Raw genomic sequence first — 18,927 nt, 5'->3', positions numbered from 1 at the left:
CCTAGAACTTTTCAACATTTACATGGAACCACTCACAACCCTACTCAGAAAAGCCAACATCCCCTTCCACCTATATGCCAACGACACACAGATCTATCTGGAAACCACCTCCATTGATGACATTTAGAGACTCAACGACACGCTCAGAGAAGTCCAACACTGGCTGTCAAGTAACCACCTAAAACTTAATCAAGGCAAGACTAAAATACTCCTCATCTCAAACAAAGAAGAGAATCCACAAATTACGGAATGGCTATCTGCGATCGATACACTCAACGGAAACATCACCATGGTGGACTGTAAAATCATTAGGCATCCCTTTAAACCCGAAACTCAATATGACCAATCACATTGAGAACTCCAAGAGCGCCTTCCTCAACCTGAAGCTACTGAACAAAATACCCAATCACTGGTATTATCTAGATTAGACTATGGGATCGCAGCCCTCTCAGGCACATCAAAGGCGTACCTTGCCCCCTTTAAAACAACACTAAGGGCAGCAGCTAGAATGGTCACAGGAGTGAAAAAATTTGACCATATCTCACCCGCACTCAGAGAACTAAAATGGCTCCCAGTTGAACTCCGTGCCAGTTTCAGAACAGCTTGCCTCCCCCACAAAGCCCTTCACACAGGCAAACCTGAATACCTGGCCTCCAAACTCAAAAAAGCAGGTCAGACCAGGACCCTCCGGAGCTCAAACTCTCCACTACTCATCCCGCTGAAAGCACGCAAACAAAAAACCGCAGCCCGGTCCTTCGCGGGCAACGCGCCCAATATATGGAACGCTATCCCCCCCACATCAGAACTATCCCCTCCTTCGCAAAATTCAAAGGATAGCTCAAAAATCGTTTCCTAGATCGGTCCCTAGCGAAGGGACATGAGACGCAGAAACGCCGATGCCATTAATCCCTGGATGGGTGTGTGACCCTAGACTATGACACCTGGCGAAGGCACTACTAGTCTTCATTGACCCTGGTTACTTAACCAGCTGAAACTCACCGTCCATGCCTTATACTGTCACTTGTATTGATACTTTCACTGTATTTACTGTTCTTGTATGTTTGGCCTTTTGCAATTTGACTGTTGTAAAGTGCTGGCCAGCGCTATATAAAACTTCATAATAATAAAAAAAAAAAAAAAAATACACTTACCTGTCTGCTGCTGCAGCCGCCTCCTTTTCTCAGTCCTCTCCTTCGCCCGCTTCCAAGGCAGAAAGCACCCCGCTCCCAGCCTCCCGATAGCCAATCACAAAGCTGCCATGCAGCGTTGTGATAGGTCTGAGCACCGTGGATCACGCTTAGCCAGAAAATGGGAGGCTGGGCATGTTCTCCATGCAGGCTGTAATGCAGCTTGCATGGAGAACATATAAAGTGCGCATGACGGTTTGGCTGGCCCCAGAGGGCTGGCCAAAGCGTCATGAGCACTAGGAGTGGGCAAACCACTCCTCCCCTGCCCTGCTCTGTGAGCAGAGCAGCCGCCCTGCCCCAGCAGCGCAAGGACGTAAAAATAAAATGATAAAAACAGTGATTTAATATCATTTTATTTTCACCATTTTTACCTTCTCAGTGGGGCGACCACTGGCAAATAGCATTCTGGATGCGAGGGGGCATTTTTGCATTAAGAAATAGCGCTCAAAGTTGAATAACTCTTCTTGCGTAATTATGCGTAATGTCATGGAATGTTTAGGAACTTTCGCATGGTTACAATAAACTAAATTACGCGAATTACTCCCACCTATATGTGACAGGACGTCTGCGGTTTTACCAACTTCAGTACTTTCAGTGAAAGGATAGTTTGTAAGCATGCGTGGTCTAAACTGCGAGTTTAGAATAAATAATAGCTAGGAGTACTATGGTGGAATTTTCAGACGCATAGGGCCTAATTCACAATTATTTATTTTGCTCTGGCTTACTCCTGGAACTCAAGAGTAGGCCAAGAGTACTAAAAGAGCACGCGACGTGCCAAATACTAATAGAATAATCTTCGTGAATGCGGGTCCACTCCATAGTGACACTTTTGGCAATTATGCTGGCCAATGCATGCTCAATATGTGCCACTAGGTGTCACAATTGTAGCAGTGGTTATTAGGATTGCTTTCTGCAATGCACTTAATTCACAAGATGCAGTTTACACGGGAACTCAACTCCTGCATATAAACACGCAAAAACATTTTCTTCTTTTTTGTCTGGAGATATTTTAACAGACTGATGTCCAAGGCCGCACTGTCACTTTAGGCCATCGGGCACTTTCCCGGACGCTCGAGCCATGGAAGGCCCGTTTTTAAAACCCCGAATCTGGTGTCTGTCACTATCCCCAGCGCCCTCAGACACAAGGGCTTCAAGAGAGGGAGAGAGGGGGATACAATGTGATTCTAGAAGAAAAAGAAAGAGAGGCGTTAGCTGTAGCGCTGTTAATGGCATCACAAAATGATGACCAGTGACTATGTTACTTGAAAAGAGTTAAAGGAGAGGCTTTTTGAAGCACTGTTTTCCACAGAAAGTGGTGAAAGAATTTAAAGATGGTTCAATCAATCTTGGAATGTAAATTGATGTCAAATGCTAACGTTATCCCCAAAATATAAAGCATCTGCTTTCACTGCAACATCCCACTTCCATCCATTGCCCCACCCTGATCAGACCAAGACATTTGTCTGTGGTTTAACATGACCAAGAATCTGGTTGGAACGAAAAGGGTAAGACAGTGAAAACCTCAAACAGAAAAATGAATCTGAATTTGTATCTAAGATTAGGCGGGTTATACCGTCAAAGAACAGATCTTGGCACCGACAGGAATTACAGACCTCTGAGAGCAAACGCATTCGGCAGTTTCCTTTATCTACTGTACAGAGTGCCTCGGTTTGTTTCTTGTTTTAATTCTAGTAAAGTGCTTGCCCTATACACCTGTCTCCCTCCTAATGTGGTTTAGTTCTGCTAAAACTACTAACTCTTTTATTTCGCACGCACGTCTCTGATAACAAGAATGGGTCTTAACACAGGTCAGGTGCTGTCATGGGGCAGGGGTGGTGGACCGGCGGGGAGGAAGGTGGAAGGGGGTTGTTTTAAAACAGAAAATTCTACTTAAGAGGCCACTGCCGCCTCTGCTCCGTTCTTCTTCCGTGGACAATGCAGGAACAGGAAGCATATAGGCTTTTAGCCAATCACGACACTGCTAATAGCTGCATTGTGATTGGTCTGAGCGCGGTGGTTCGGAGCTTAGATGGGGGTCTATGAGTCTGTGCATGTTCTCACCTAGGCTGCAAAGTGCGCATGACTGTTTGGCTGAACCAAGACAGCCGGCCAAACCGTCATGCACACTTAAGTGCAAATACCACTCCTCCCCCTGCTGGCTGATAGACAATCCCAGCCCTGCCTCACCTCTTAAACAAAACTGGGCCAGTACAATGATAATAAAGTCCTGTTATTATCATTTTAATTTTCTTGTGGAGTGAGGCTCCTCTACCTTAGTGAAGAAGCCACAGCTGGTCAGGTGTCAGCGTTTATAAAATCTTCGTTTTTATTTGGAGAACTTTTATTTCATTCAGCCAGAGTGTTTGAAATAGCCTTTCTGGGGTTCTTTCCATCAACTTTTTGATTTTCTCCATCCCGGTTTTCCACTGATCTAGATACTAGCCTTAGGACTCTGAGCGTGTTTGGCACTGCCATTCAGTGCCAAAGTGCTGTGCTTGTCATATACATACTGGGTATTGGTATAATCGGAGCTCTCCCTGGGGACAGGGTGCGGTGCTGGGAAGAGGTAGGGCATGTGTATGTGTGCGTTACATGCCAGGGTTGTGAATGGCACTGGATTGTGTGTTCGATACGATGGGGCCATCTTCTTTCATTGGATTAGCATGGGGTTAGGTAGGCAAAGACTATTGAGCAGTATTTCCTATGTGCAGATTAGTGGCAGTATAGTGTTTGATATTGATGAGTTCGTAATGGCGAATCCTCTCCAGTAGTGTGAGTGGATCCCACATAACACATATGGAAATGTCACTTTGGGAATTTGGGCATTTCAATGCTCATGGTTCTGTGTGCCTGTCAGCCTGTCAGTGCTTAATTTGTGCCGGAGCTTTCCGGGGCTCAGCACCGGCACTTATTTTCCGGGGCCGGTACTAAAGCTTTTTTCATGCTGTCAGGCCATCCCCAGATAGAACGTAACAGTCGGAACGAATAATCCATATTACATGTAATCACAAACACTTCCAGGAAAACTTATTTTGTGCATTGTGTTTTAGAGGACTTGCACATTCATGCACTAAAGAAAGAATACAATACCCCCGTTTTTTCATGTGCCACAGCATCTCGAGTTACGGCGCCGTCTTGCCTACGGCCGCCGTTTAATTACAGATCACGCCCAAGTCACGTGCTCGTGCTTGTGATTAGCGCAATATCCGAGTCCTGAGTAGCGCACAGACTCCCGACTAAACCAAGGTATGAAGTGCACTGCAGCGCTCATTTTGGCTTCAATAGTGATGATAAGAACTGCTGCATGACTACCAATTTGCATGTCCTGGAAAGGCATTTCGCCTGAGCACGAGTTGACCGTTATAAGGAGCCCCTTTGAGCAGTGCTAGCATAAAACTTGGTGTGTGCGTCAATCTAAAGCCTACCTTCCATCTGGAAACAGACAGAAGTCGGCCCGTATTTTGGTCCATAGTACGTGACCCTAGAGGTCATGCTCACTGGCACTGAGTTTTGGAAATCCTGCAGGCCCTGCACCGTCCGCCTGCCTCAGCAGCCTTTGCCTCCGAGGCTCAGGCATGCTGGCCAGATAGCGAGGTAATATTCACCTGCCTTCCATGTGGGGGCAAAGGGGACACACAATTGCACTGAGAAAGGCAGTTTTGCAAGTGCCTGGAGAGCAGCAGAGCGCCTCTCAGACTCTTGGGGCATCACGCAGATTGACCCCCTCCCTTCTTGGGCCTCAGGCTCTTTGAAAATGATAGGAAAGTCCGGATCCAGGTCGACGGATTTACAGCAGTGCTGCAGAGCTCAAAGAGAGTGTCTTCTGGGCTGTTTACAGCATGCCAAACACCGTTAAACCACCAGCATGGGGGACACAGCCTGGAGCCGACACTTGTAAGTAGGTATAGCAGCAGTTCCTCAATTGCTGTTCGTTTCTTTTGGCATTTGGCCTCATGCAAAATAAACTTGTAAGGAGAGTTGTTTTCATGTACGGATGATTTGGGTTCCATATTAGTATGCTATTATAGTAGCAGTAGGCTGCATCAATATCTGGTGAATTGTAATTTGAGATTACCATTTCCACATTTCAGGCCGGAGCCAGCCAAAATAAAGCAATTTTTGGCTTTAAAATTGGGAGTCTCCCATCTGAATCGGATCTATTGAAATGTATGAATCATCTGAATTTGTTTTTAGCATGGCTTTTCTCTTTGTTTACTTTATCAGTAAAGGATCATTAATGCAGCTCAAACATTTTTAAAAACTTTCTTCTTATAATTACAGTTAAAGAGTGTACAAATGAGTGTAAAAAAATACTGGTTTCTGGTGATAATGTTACTTTTTGTTGACTGTTTAAATAGATGTCATGAAATGTGCATAACGTTACTGGAGAGCACTTTGCTCAACAATGACTCATGAAGCCATGTACTACTCGTTTAAAATGGTTGTTAAAGTCATGTACCTAGAGCATAAAATAACTATGGTCCTATTCATGGTGTTACTTACTACCGATTCAGCATTAATTGTTTACATCTTCTGTCATAGGAGTCCTTCTTCCTATGTAAAGAAATCCTGCCCACTCACATGAATTTCTACATTGAGATGTTCACAGTGCCATGGTCCTTGTGATATCTCGTCCACCTCATCCCTTTTCCCACTACAAGTTGGACATGGGCTTATTTATGTTATAATGTGGTTAGTTTAGCTTAACTACGTGTGTTTAAACACAAGGTTCTAAAGACCATCACATTCCACAAATGGGTGTACTTTTTGGATATGTTTCCCTCGTCGTCTTTGCTTGATTTTGTTCACGAGAAAGTGTCACTCATAGTTGTTGAATTGTCACTCTTAGTTGCACTGAAATTATGAAAATGTCACACATTGCAATCTGAAACCTTGGCAGCTATTATGTTACATATTTCTTCAGTGAGCTGGGGCCGGTTGCTCCGCAACGTTAGTTAACTGGCACAGCCAGCAGCTCCATATGGCCTTCTCCCCCATCCGCTCCTTGCAAGGTAACCACACATTCTCTATTAAAGTATTCTTTATTTTAACGACACCTTGATATACTTGGTGTGTCAGCACAATTAGGCTCCTTGCAGTGAGGCAGGCATCTAAATTGTCTGTCCTCTCAACACCAGTCGATCCGCAATAGTGCTGAATTCTAACTCTCCAGGGCATTGCACATGAAATACTTTTCTGTAATCTCCATGGTACACATTCTTTGCATCAGGCAAAATTTATATATATAACACATCTGAGAATGAACCTTACCTGTAGGAAAATTGTTCATGAGACTGTTCGTGATGAGTGACTTCAGAAAATCCAAACAGCCATTCACACCAGAGTCTGGAAGACACTCCTAGCAAGCATACATTTCATGGTAGAGTTTATCAACAGACACTAACACTGCTCTGTGGGATGCTCTTTTGTCACATAGATCCTTTTATTACTGTACAGTTCATAAATTATAACCTAGCATAGTGAGCTATGAACTGCCATCAAAGCACTACATGCAACCAGCACAGTACAGGTTAGAAAGTTATGTTTTTCCCCAGTCTTTGACTATCCTAATTTTACTAAAAAGGGTTTGTTTGAATAGAAATACATTGTAATTAGTAAAGTCAACCCTAACCACTGTGTGGCGCTGCAGAAGCTGCATTAGTTGTTTTAGCCAATTTATTCCAAAATAGTGCTTTAAATGCACTTTTGCATTCATTTTTTTCAAAATTTTCTCTGGGACAGGGGAACCTCCTATCAAAATATTACTTAAGGAAGGCTCCCTTGCAGAAATTCAGGTCGGGGATTACATCTGGCTTTCAGATGCGCCATTTGAGGATTTGGGTGGAGTCAATAGAGTAAGTGGGTGGTGCCAGTGGAGGAAGTGGGTGGAGCTGCGTGAGTAGGTGGAGCAAGAGGAAGTGGGTGTGGCCTCCTAAAAATAATTGAGCACCTGGACCTAATATTTTACAAATTAAGCACTGCAGCCTGTCTCTTATTTACATCTTGATGCTGGGGGGACAGCTACCTCTGTGCATTCCTGACAGTAGGCCATAAATGTGGGGCTCAAGGGAAACTACATAACTCTGACTTTGAGGGGCTTTTCTTGGACAGTTACATGGGTGTGGAATTGGGAACTGCAGGGTCTTGGCACCACTAAAGATAGTAATCAAACCTCCCGGTGAAGAAGGCAGACAAGACAACATTTAGAGAGGGCCTATGCATTTCAAAGGTGTCCCTTTGAACTGATCACATCTTCAAAGGCCGTTGTGGGTATAACTACAGTAGCTCTGGCCTCAGAAGTTTGAAACACTTATGGATTTGGAACCATACTACGCTGGTTTGATGCTTTGCCATCGACTTAAGGAATCATTAGGGCAGAAGGGACTGCACCTGGATTATCCACAGACTTGTGGTGGCCTGGAGAATGTCATGCTCCAGGAAGGAGACTATCACTTGGTGGATTTTGCCTGGACGTTGCTGGCCTACAGCTAAATGCCAACTGTCATGCCCCAGGTCCCTATGTACTCTCCAAGGTCCGGTTGGCTGGCCTCATGTCCACGATATTCCAAGGACACAAAGGATCTCTCAGTTTCCATTAGATCGTAAGAACCATGCAGGATGTGGTAGAAACGGGTGCAAGTGATCATTGGTTGGGACAAGGACTATCATGATGTACACTGTCATCACACTGTGGAGAGGAGTGTGCTCGTGCTGGGACATGAGGAGATCGAGGAGTGTGGGGGAAGCTTGCAGAGTCCGAGGAACCCATGGTTGCAACCAGGGGCCTGTGCTAACTTGAACTCCGAGGCATGTGGTGTCCAACGGGTGTTGGGGGCCTGAAGTGGGAGCTGAGATTGTCTTCAACCTTCAGATCAGGAGGTCAACAGTGCCTGACATCGCAGCTTCTATCCGAGGTTGCTGGCTACCTCTCCCTTGACCCATGCCACAAGGTACTTTGTGGTGGAGAACATCGAGGGGGGCCGAGGGGTTTCATTGTGCCTTGTAGGCACTGACGACTGGTTGTTGGAAGCTATGGCAGCTTGCACTTCCACTTGAGGGGAAACATTTCTTCAGACTTGTAAGCATGCCAGCTTTATTGGTCTAAACCTTTTGTCTACGGGGTATAGCGATACCGCAGTCGGGCAGGTGCCGCTGGTCACCTGGAGTTCTAATCTGGGTGGACGAAACTAAGTAACTGTTTCTTTCTGTTTCAGGTGGTTCCTACAATCTCATCAACATGGCGCCAGCGGGGGGAACGTGTATCATTGGCTGGTGTAGGTGAGTGACTGAGGAGCTGAGTCATGAGGTGCAGACAAAGACCTGTGATTGCTTGATCATTGCAACTGTTGGGAGTATGATTTTGATTACCTTTGAATAGGGCATGTATAGTTATGCTGTTCTGCTGCTAATGGGAAAGTTTGCAAATTGCCTATAACTGTAAAAGTATATATTCAATTAGCAGATTGTTTTAATATCAATGTAAATATCATATTGATTGATTTCGATGTGTGTGTGTGTGTGTGTGTAATACAAAGACAGCAGATACGCAATATATTGCCAGGGTGGTGTTTTGCCAATATTTTACATTTGGGCTCTGACGATAAGCCTGACTGCTCAGTGCCAAGCTATCAAAGGGTGAGCACTGGTCATTGGACATGTGTTTCTTACTCATCCTATCGAGAATGGTGGATTCTGACTAGCTTCTATGCATCCCAGCCAGCTGGAAACTGCTTGATGTAGCATAAAGCAGGTAAGCTTTGTACTTTATGCTTATATATGCATCATATGTATCCTAAACCGGGGTGCAAATAGGCCCAAACTCCGGGAGGGGGCTGTATACCACTGGTGGGAGAGACATCTTGAAAACCCAAGTCAAAATTGCTTGTGGGGGGGCTTCATTTGTCTTGTTGTTCTTGGAAATGGCCCCTTTTGCAGGATTATACTCAAACATTTTTCTTCTTCCCCCTATTTTTCCTGGCCTGTTTTTGTTGGCTATAGGACTCTGTGTAAATTATGATGACAATTGGTTATCCATGATTGGCAATTTGATTTACTGGTAAGTCTCTAGTAAAGTGCACTGAGTGTGCCATGGCCTGTAAGGCAAATGCTACTAGTGAGCCTGCAGCACTGATTGTGTCACCCACATGAGTGGACTGTTAAGTGTGTCTCAGACCTACCACTGTAGTGTTTGCACATGCAGTTAGTTGTGATCTGCCATGTTGACCTGGCATGTGCACCCATTTGCCAGACCCTAACCTTCCCCTTTCTTACATGTAAGACACCCCTCAGGTAGGCCCAATGTACCCCCATAAGCACAGTGCAGTGAATGAGAAAGGTAGGACATGTACTGATGTGTGTGACATGTCCTGATAGCAGAATACAGTGTAATTGGTGTTCCACTATTGAAAGGCTATCAGCCCAATAGACTAACATGGGAGTAACTTTGGAACATCTTACAAGTATAACATTCCATTGGACAAGAACGAGAAATGGAGTTTAGTGTGCCTGAACTTAAAAATAAATCTTTTAGTAAAGATGGCTTTTAAATTGTATGTTTGAAAACAAAAAGTAAACATAAAGAGATGATGGATGGAGCGATGAAACTTTTCAGACACTCCCACCCAGTCACAGATCTGGGTTGAATCTATCATCGTTCGTTTATCTAGAAAGTAGGAATTTATTTTGCTAAACCACCCTGTGTGCCTCTGCTGGGTTGTGGATTGACTGCCTGGCTTTGAAGTAACAGGGGCTGGGGATGTGCATTCACTATAGACAGCCACTGGTGGATGGTTGAGGTGTGTCCTGTCTTTCCTGGATGAATCAGGGCTCAGGTGAATAGACTTGGACTGCATTCAGAGTAGTGGGAGGAGATTTTTTTAGACCTGCATAGGTCTGGCCTGCGTTACACAATGCTGTCTCCACCCCCTGTGGTCATAATGCACCAGTGAGGACAGAACTGGTTTGGACTGGGCTCAGAGACCCTTCTACAATGAAGAACAAAGGCAAAATGGGGTATAAGTAGTGGACCTTAAATCCCAGAACTTCAGATAAATTCTGGATTCAAGAGGAACCCTTGCCATGGAGAAGAGCTGGGGAGCTGTGAGGAGTATGGCCTCTTTCTGCGGTGTGCTGCGTGGGTTTGGCCTGCAGTTGCTGCTTCTACCAAGGAAAGGACAAAGACTGGAACTTTGCTGAGAAACCTACTTGAATAAGAATCTCCAAGAGCCTGTATGTGCTGGCATTGTGTTCTGAAGTCTCAGGGACACAACGATTTCACCCCCAGCTCTCCTGAACTCTATTGCTGAGAGTTCTGACCTGCCATGAGGTGCCCGTTCCAGGTTTGGGCCTCTGGATGGTGTTCCTGCTGTTTGGAGCTGGAAGAAACCTAACAGAAGCAAGAAAAGCAGTCTCCAACGCCATCAGCGATACAGCTGTGACACCGCGACCTGTACTGAGGCCAGGGGCACCACTCATGAAGTGCAGAATGCACCGCCCGGCCTGCACAGCAGTTCCGGCGACTTTCGACGCCCTTTGATGCCTGCAGTTATAGGCATTTCCCGAGGCCATTGCTCATACTGACTTCGTCATAGCCAGCACCTGCATCTTGTTATCGCAGCGTCGATAACCACCGAAGGTAACTCCACGAACTAACCGACTTCGCATCGCCTCATTGGAACCGATGGCCCACCGCTGACGCTACCAACTTCCCCTGTTGTGGATTCGTCTTGTCGCTTCCTAGCCAACACGACGACTTGCCTCCGTGTGGCAGCCAGGGAGCCGGCCTCGACCTCGGCACAGCGTCTCAACTCCATGACACGGTGCATTGTCATAGACTTCATTTTCTAAGATACTGTTTGTATAGGGGGTCCGTGTCACTCCGTTCCTGATGCCACACACCTCGCGGTCGGCTCCGTATTATGGATTTATTGCTGTTGTAATAGCCTCAGGTGGGGCTATTTGTTTTCTACAACCTTTATTTTGAAAACAATTGTTTTTGAGTGCTATTTTACAACATGTATGTTGTATTTTGTTGAGTTTAGCTAAAGATACTTTATTTTTTTTAACTGCTGTGGTGTGCATTTGTGGTGTTATCACTGTATTACTGTGAGTTTAAGTACAAATACTTTACACATTACCTTGGGGTAAGCCTGTCTGCTCATGCCAAGCTACCAAGGGGGTGAGCAGGAGTTATCTAAAGTGTGTATCCCCCGTACCCTGGCTAAAGGGAAGGGTCCTTACTTGGACAAAGGTAGAACCCCCAGTTCTAGCAGTTGTAAACTGCATACCTTGTGCAGACATTTTTGGACAATAGCCAGTGGTAAATATTTCAGCACACTTGGCCAATAAGTTAGATCTTAGGGTGCATTCATAAAAACACTGTGTAAATTGCATTAGTCTTAACCGGTTATACCTTCAAAACATTTACATCATATTTGGGCATCCTTCTCTTAAAGTATCTTTATGAATATTGATAGAAAATAGTGCAGATCAGGAACCTTTCTATAGTTATTATTCTGCTGCTACTGCATTTCCGAGTTCACAATATCTTTACATTATTTACAGAACAGGACAATCTTTTCCCGTCTGGAGGAAGGGTGCATCACATACAGGCTCTATAGCACATAGAATGTTGAAGCTTCTATCCATGGTATTACATGGTGGCCTAGAAATCCTGCAACCAATATATATCCACAATTTTAATATGTTTGGGAACTCCCACAGCCTGAAGTGCCCCCCAAGTATACAAAGATGGTAGCATCAATAACACATGAAGCACGGAAATGGAGCGCAAAAAAATATTATCCATGGTGTCCCCACAGTGCAGACAGACCACAATTAGAGGAAACCAGTTTTAGCACCGGCTAGGTCAGGCTTAACGTTTGGTATCCCTTCCACTGCCCTGGTTTCCCGAAGACTCTGAGGTCACGGAAGCAGAGGCATGAAAATAAAATAAATGTAGCTCTGCATCATTTGCCACTAGGAATAAAGCATGTTACTACGCATGTTATTACATTGCGTTCTATTACAGTGCGGCCGTTACAACGACCGCGTTGGAACGTGATACCTTTACATCACAAGTCATTAGATCGACTTGCTGTAGGGGGCGCACTGGACTTAGAAACAGTATCATTAACTATTCCAACTCCAGCATGCGCAAAAGTAGGGAGGGTGTTGGAATAGTATATTAAACTATTCCTTAGGTCAGAGCACCCCCTACAGCAAGTCGATTTAATGAATTGCGTTGTAAAGGTATCGCGTTCTAACAACGCGGTCATTGTAACAACCACATTGTGAAAGGAACGCGATGTAATGGCAGTGTTGTAAACGCTGTTTCCCGCTTCTACTATATATTGAATTGCGATGAGGGAGGTGTTTAGAAGCTCAGGTGAATCAAGGACTCAACTATATAAAGGTATTTTGTGGGCAAAGAGTGTGATGTCATTTCCACTGCCCCTCGCATTTTAGTGAATTGACGTCCATGACAGAACAGAACCGATACTCAAACGTCTACGATACTATTGAATACTAGCAGCAGAATAATGTTCAAAAGGAATTTAGCCTGCGTGAAAATATTTAGCAACTGTGCATAAAGAATTACTACTACAACCTATGTCTGAAATGTGAATGTATGTTTTCATAAATGGCTTCTTGAGTATGTTTAAGTGGAATTCTTTCTTGAGGAAATAGGATCATGTATAAAATGTCTTGAGGGAATGTTCAATAGTAGTAGTTTAATAAGGATCTTCAAAAAACAATGGGAAATAGATAAAATCGGACTAGTTTCTAACAGGAATAATGGCTAAATCAGAACACTTGAAAAGGTTTTTTGATAAACAAGACTAGTGTGGTAAAAGGACAGAGTTGCATACATACTACTGTTTAATATGTTGTGGCAGGCTCACACTTGGGTTTCATAGATGAGTGTTGCAAACCTTATACCAACCTTGTTTGATTTTCAAAGGTAGAGTATTGTCTGTCCTGAGCAAGACGCTATTAGTCCGAGACAGTAAATACCCCTCCAGCTAACCTAGCCCTCTCTTTCCCACCCCTTTAAAGAATTGTTAAAGCCCTAACAGTTGTAACTCTTAGGGCTTCTTTTCTGCCATTATCCCACCTCCTCTTCCCAGCCTCCCTTTTTAGCTGTGAGCAAACAGCTAAATGTAACTACTAGGTTTTCTGATCTTTTTTACTATCTCATGTCTGGTAACATTGTAAAACGCATCAATGATGATCAGGACTTCAGAACTTCCACTGGCATCAGAGGACAGTGTGACACAGATATAGCAGCACAAAAATATTACACTGGCATATAAACCTTTAAAATCGTTGAAAGATAAAATGGCCTAGCTTATAGATGTGAAGTTTAGCGAACACCAATAAAGGAGTTCATAATTTAAATATGATCTTTTCACTCAGTTTTTAATCACGACTCTAATGTGGATATCTTTAAAGTACTCACTAAAGCACAGATTGTTCAAAAAATGCTTTCATCAAATTTAAGCAAACTACACATGCGCATATTTGTTATTTTAGTGTATTTGCTAAAGCACACCACTTTTCAAAATATGTGAAGACAGTATATAAGTAATTAGTGTAGAATTGATGGATAGCATGACAGAATTTAGAGAAAAAAGAAAGCAAAGGCAGGTGAAATGATGAACAAATCCACAGAGAAACAGAAAATAAGTGCGATCAACCAGCTGGCTATATATAGGAAGGCTTCCTTTGCAAAAAACTAAGCTCACAAAGAGTTATGCCTTTATGTCTTTTCACCAAATGAAAGGTGAGGTGAAGGGTCAATTATGCTAATCACCATATTCAGAGAGGCCTAGGCCTGTCTGCAGCAATGAGAGATCCAGGACCAGTCCTGTGACCTAGAGGGATGTGCCAATAATGTCCTAAAAGAGACAGTAGACTGATGCCCCTCTTTTTATCTGTGTCAGGGGAACGTGGTCTACTTTCCCCTCTGAATAATTGCTCCACTTTTATGTGAGATTTGGAAGCTTGTGTGTCTGTGTCTGTCTGACTTTCTGTCTGAGTACAGAGGCCAGTGGGATGCATGTTGGATGCCTGTCGCTTGACATGGCACAAGATGGAAGGTGACAGCTTCCCCAGACAGTGGATGCGAATTGCTTGCATTCCTATTGCTGCAGGATGGGCATCCGATCACTTAAGTGAAGAGGAAGAAGAAAGGGCTACCTTGAGAAATTCAGTGAACACTTTTTAAGCAAAGGACTGCTCATTAGGTCTTTTTGAGCACTGAGATTTGGTTGATGGTAGAACTAAATGGTAGGACTGACTTTTCTGTCGTGCAAGATGGAGAAGTTTCTAGGTCAGACCTGCCTTTTGGTCTACCCCTGACTAGTGGTCAGAAAGTCCGATGACGAACAAATGAGAAACCTCACACATCACAGTGTTCATGTTGTGGGTGCTCGGCTTGAAAACTGCCTCATTGCCACCTGCTTTGAGATGCATCTATCTAAGCAAATACTGTGTCAAGTGAGCAGCAAGATAATGACACCTTGAAAGAGAACCAAGTCAAACCCATTCTGAAGGGTGAGTCAGTGGATCCACATTTCCTGCCTGGAAGATGTGTATGAATGTGGGTACAAAACCACCCCATCTTGTTACAGTTCCTTCATGACAAAGGAGGGGAAGCACCGCACAGTACTTAAAGGACTGCTGTGTGACCAGGGCTGGTGTCTGCCTGACAGCCTGTCTGTCAAGGGTGCGGGATTTTACCTGAAGTTTGCACTTTCTGCTGGAGGTGCTGGGAGTCTGCCCAATGTTTAGAAGCCTGCCAGCCTTCTGAGACAGGAAAGGAATATCTCTGGCCCTGAATGAGGAGCGACTGTTCAGGAGAAGAAACCCAGCATGTTGTTGACCCGAGGAACACCCAGAAAAAGTAGACTTCCGGACAGAGCAAAGCCAGGAGTGAACCTCTCTGCAGTTGGTCTCCAGGTCTGTCTTGGTGGTTCCAGTTGAGAACTTCACCAAAACACTACTGAAGTTCCCACTTCCACCGCAGCTGTGGGTCAAAGTTTGGTACTATTACCAATAGCATGAGAAGCTGCTTTGCCTCTGATGGAGAGCCGATAGACCTAGGAAGGCTGCAACTGTCAGGAACATACAGCGGTCAGCACTGGACTGGAGATGGGCTGCAACTACCTTGCTGTGGGAGCCAACTGCACTGGCTAGGAAGTGGGCTGCCATTGTATTTCGGCTCCATCTACACTGGCCCAGAATTGGGCTTTAACTACCTTGCAGTGGGATCTGCCTGCACCAGCCTGTAGGCAGCTTGACACAACCATGTCATCTGAGCACACTGTGCCAGCCAAGAAGTGGGCTGTGACTGCTGAAGAAGCTGGATCACTGCAAAAAAAGCCCCCTTGAGTTTCACTTGTCTCAGACCTGTTTCCTATGCCAAAGCCTCCATTAGAATGAAGCTGTCTACCAAAGTCAGACCAAAGTCAGACCAGACAACATCCCAATGTATTTCCTTGATCAGTGGGGTACTCTGTCTAGACAATCCTTTAAACGGTAGCACATCTTTGACTTTACCCTTTGCTAGGTTATGTAATGTATGAGTGAAAGAAATTAAGGTGTCACTCTCTGGATTTATGTTGCAGTCAGGTCCCTGGACCAGACGTACAAAGCATTTTTCTGGTCGCAAATGGCCCGCTTTGCAGAATCGGAACGTTTGTGACCGGAAAATGGCTTTTTCAAATGTACAAAATGCAAAATGTGATTTAGTAACTGTTTAGATCATCCCTTTCAAATACCGAATTGCTATGGTATGTTTTACTGTTTTGTGACTGAATACCAGTTGCAAAACAATAATACTTTACCACTAGTTTAAATCTGCATGCAATCCATTACAAAAAGGGTAAGGGGTCCTCAAGGGACCCCTTCTTCTTTGAGAATGTAAATAGTAATATTTTTTAGGAGCACGCAGTGGTCCTACAGACACCTGCCTACTCTCAAGAAATGAAACTGAAATATTTCATTTTTTTCTTTTTTAAGACATCCAGTTTCCTTTAAGCAAAAGGGGCTGCCTTTAAAAAAAGATTGTTTCATTAAAAAGCAATCACAGACATGGTGGTCTGCTGCTCCATGTCCCTGTGATGGTTGTGATTCAGAATGGGTAGCAAACTGCAACCTACTTCATTAATATTCATGAGGTAGGTCGATTTGCCACCCACAAGGAATCCCGAAATGAAACTCAATGAGTTCATACATTAGGTATAATGATTTCCTAATTTGCGGTTCGGAGAGAATTGCAATTAGGAAATCGGTATTCCTAATGTTTGCTGTTCAGTCTTCATCCAGTCTTAACCCTCTGTGCCATTGTCATCAGGACACCACAAACTTTATTTGCCGGGACTCTTAGAAAACTACACACTTTTCCAGGATGTAGACTGAAATACCAACCAACACGTTTGACACCTGAAAATCATCAGTAAAATCCATATGCATCTACCAAAGTAAGTGGTTTCATTCCAGCCAAATGGGAGGCAATTTGTGTGCGGAGGTCCTCTAGTGAATATCGTGGTACACTCTTGACATTTAATGGATAATATTTTTAAATTAATATTGCTTTGATTGTCAGTCTTCTATTTTTTTGGGGTTATTTATTAATATTATTCAAATGTGTTTTGTCCTTCAGTCTTTACTCTTTAACTGTATTGCTTGAAATGTTGCTGTTTTGTACCCATTTACCTCTTCCCGAATGTAAGCCTTGAGCCATGTTATCAAAGGATGAAACAACCATACCTTAAGATTTATTTTGTCTGGAATTAATGTCCTTCTGACCAGACCTGTTGTGAATATTAATATCTCTCCTCCAATGTCCACCAAATATATTTATTCACATATCGCAATAATAAAGTCTTACAAAGCTGTCCAGTCAAAATAACTTTATTGTATCATCAGTTATGCCATAGCAATTAAAAACATTTTCCTAAAATTCATAGTATATAAAGCCGTCTAAGAAATAGTCATATTCCACGCTAAAATCATCAGACAGTATGAGAAATCTTGCATGTGTTACAGTGCAATTGCAATAACTTGGCAAAACATAAAAAAAAATGAAGCAGAATGTCTAGTCGTACAAATTGCAGGGCCTTACGGATAATAAATATTCAACCAGCCTATGAATCTTATACCTGTATATTAATCACATTATAAAAGACATAAGCAAGTTTTAAATCATTGATGAAAATCTGCTCAACGTGAAAGAAATCGTCCACAACACAACTATCAATTGATTAGCCAGGAAAAAACTGCAGCAAGAAAATGTTCTTTGGAATAAATGGGCATCATGTGCCCTAAATCAGTGTGAGTTATCACTTAAATTTAAGTATAGTAGGACTATCATTGTTTTCAGTCCAAACAACAGATTGTGATTTTATGAAAATACACTTCTAGGACCTTCAGTAACCTGATATGCCCCATTTATTACCTTATTGTTTGGTTACAATTCACTAATCACCTCCCACACAACTAGCTTTTCATTTTAGTACATAGGCCATAACAGCAACTTTTCATTTACCGAAAAGGCTCTCATTTATCCCATATCATCATCATGACATCACCTGTAAAACCAGTATTTAACATTTAGTAAATAATTATAGATCATTCATTTTCATCTTTTTCCAATGGATCAACATCAGATGTCTCAACATACTGAATAATTAAAATAAATAGAAGCAAGTATATATAATTAAAATAGTTACTTGCAATTAGCAAAGGTTTGCTCTCTAGCACCTGTGACTGCATCGCTCCAAACAATCTAACACAGGGGCAGCATGTTTTTACTGCCTACAGCCCTGTTTACTTTAATGGGTGAATTGGACAAGTGGTTCTTAGCCTGAGGTGAACTGCAACAATGATTCTTAACCAGGGTCTGCAAGGCTTTCTCAGGCGGTCCACAACTATTCAGAAAATTAAATATAACATTGGGAGATTAATAAAATATATGTACATAAAAAATGATAAATTGTAAATTTTAACACGCTCTGTAAGTGTGTAATAATTTGAAATTGGAGGCTAAAAATGTGGTTGGTATATTTATCTTGATTTATGAAGAAATGCAAATGCAGCTAACAGAATCTGTTATGGACATTTAGAGGTCTCAACTGAAGCACTGTTATGAACCGACAAATTAAATAAAATATTTCATAATTTGTGTATTAATGTGTACTTGTTGCTGTATTTTGAATATGTATTGTTTTGAGTTTTATATCCTAGAAATTCCTTAGGCTACGGTCATCAGGTTCCAGTCCGGAAAAAATGGCGGTCCACAGGATTAAAAAAGTTAGCAACCACTGGACAAGACTCGAGCATTTAATGGGGAAGGTAAGAAATTCCTAAGATGTTCCGTAGATGCCCTCAACAGTTCTGATGGACCCCAGGAGACCCGCTGCCAGTCAGTGCAATGATGTTAGCATGGTGTTGTCCATATGCTAGCCAGTGGACCGGATACACCAGTGGATTCCATGATATGTCTGTCTCTCTGTACTAGATATTTGTTTTCAGGTTTCTTACATTTGGTGCTTCCACTAAATTGGCTAATTTCACACCAGGGTATAGATTGTTTACTGTGAATTGCTACCTATTTTTCTATCCCTAGCAGTTACTTGCGACTTGTCAGCTTTTATGCAGACATTGATAAGCCCACCCCTAGAACTCGCATTGTTTAAATCAGTGTTTATCAAACTGTAAGTCAAAAGCCGATTTT

Source organism: Triturus cristatus, chromosome 6, assembly GCF_964204655.1.
Source record: "Triturus cristatus chromosome 6, aTriCri1.1, whole genome shotgun sequence".
NCBI lineage: Eukaryota > Metazoa > Chordata > Amphibia > Caudata > Salamandridae > Triturus > Triturus cristatus.
This window is presented reverse-complemented; position numbering follows the sequence as displayed.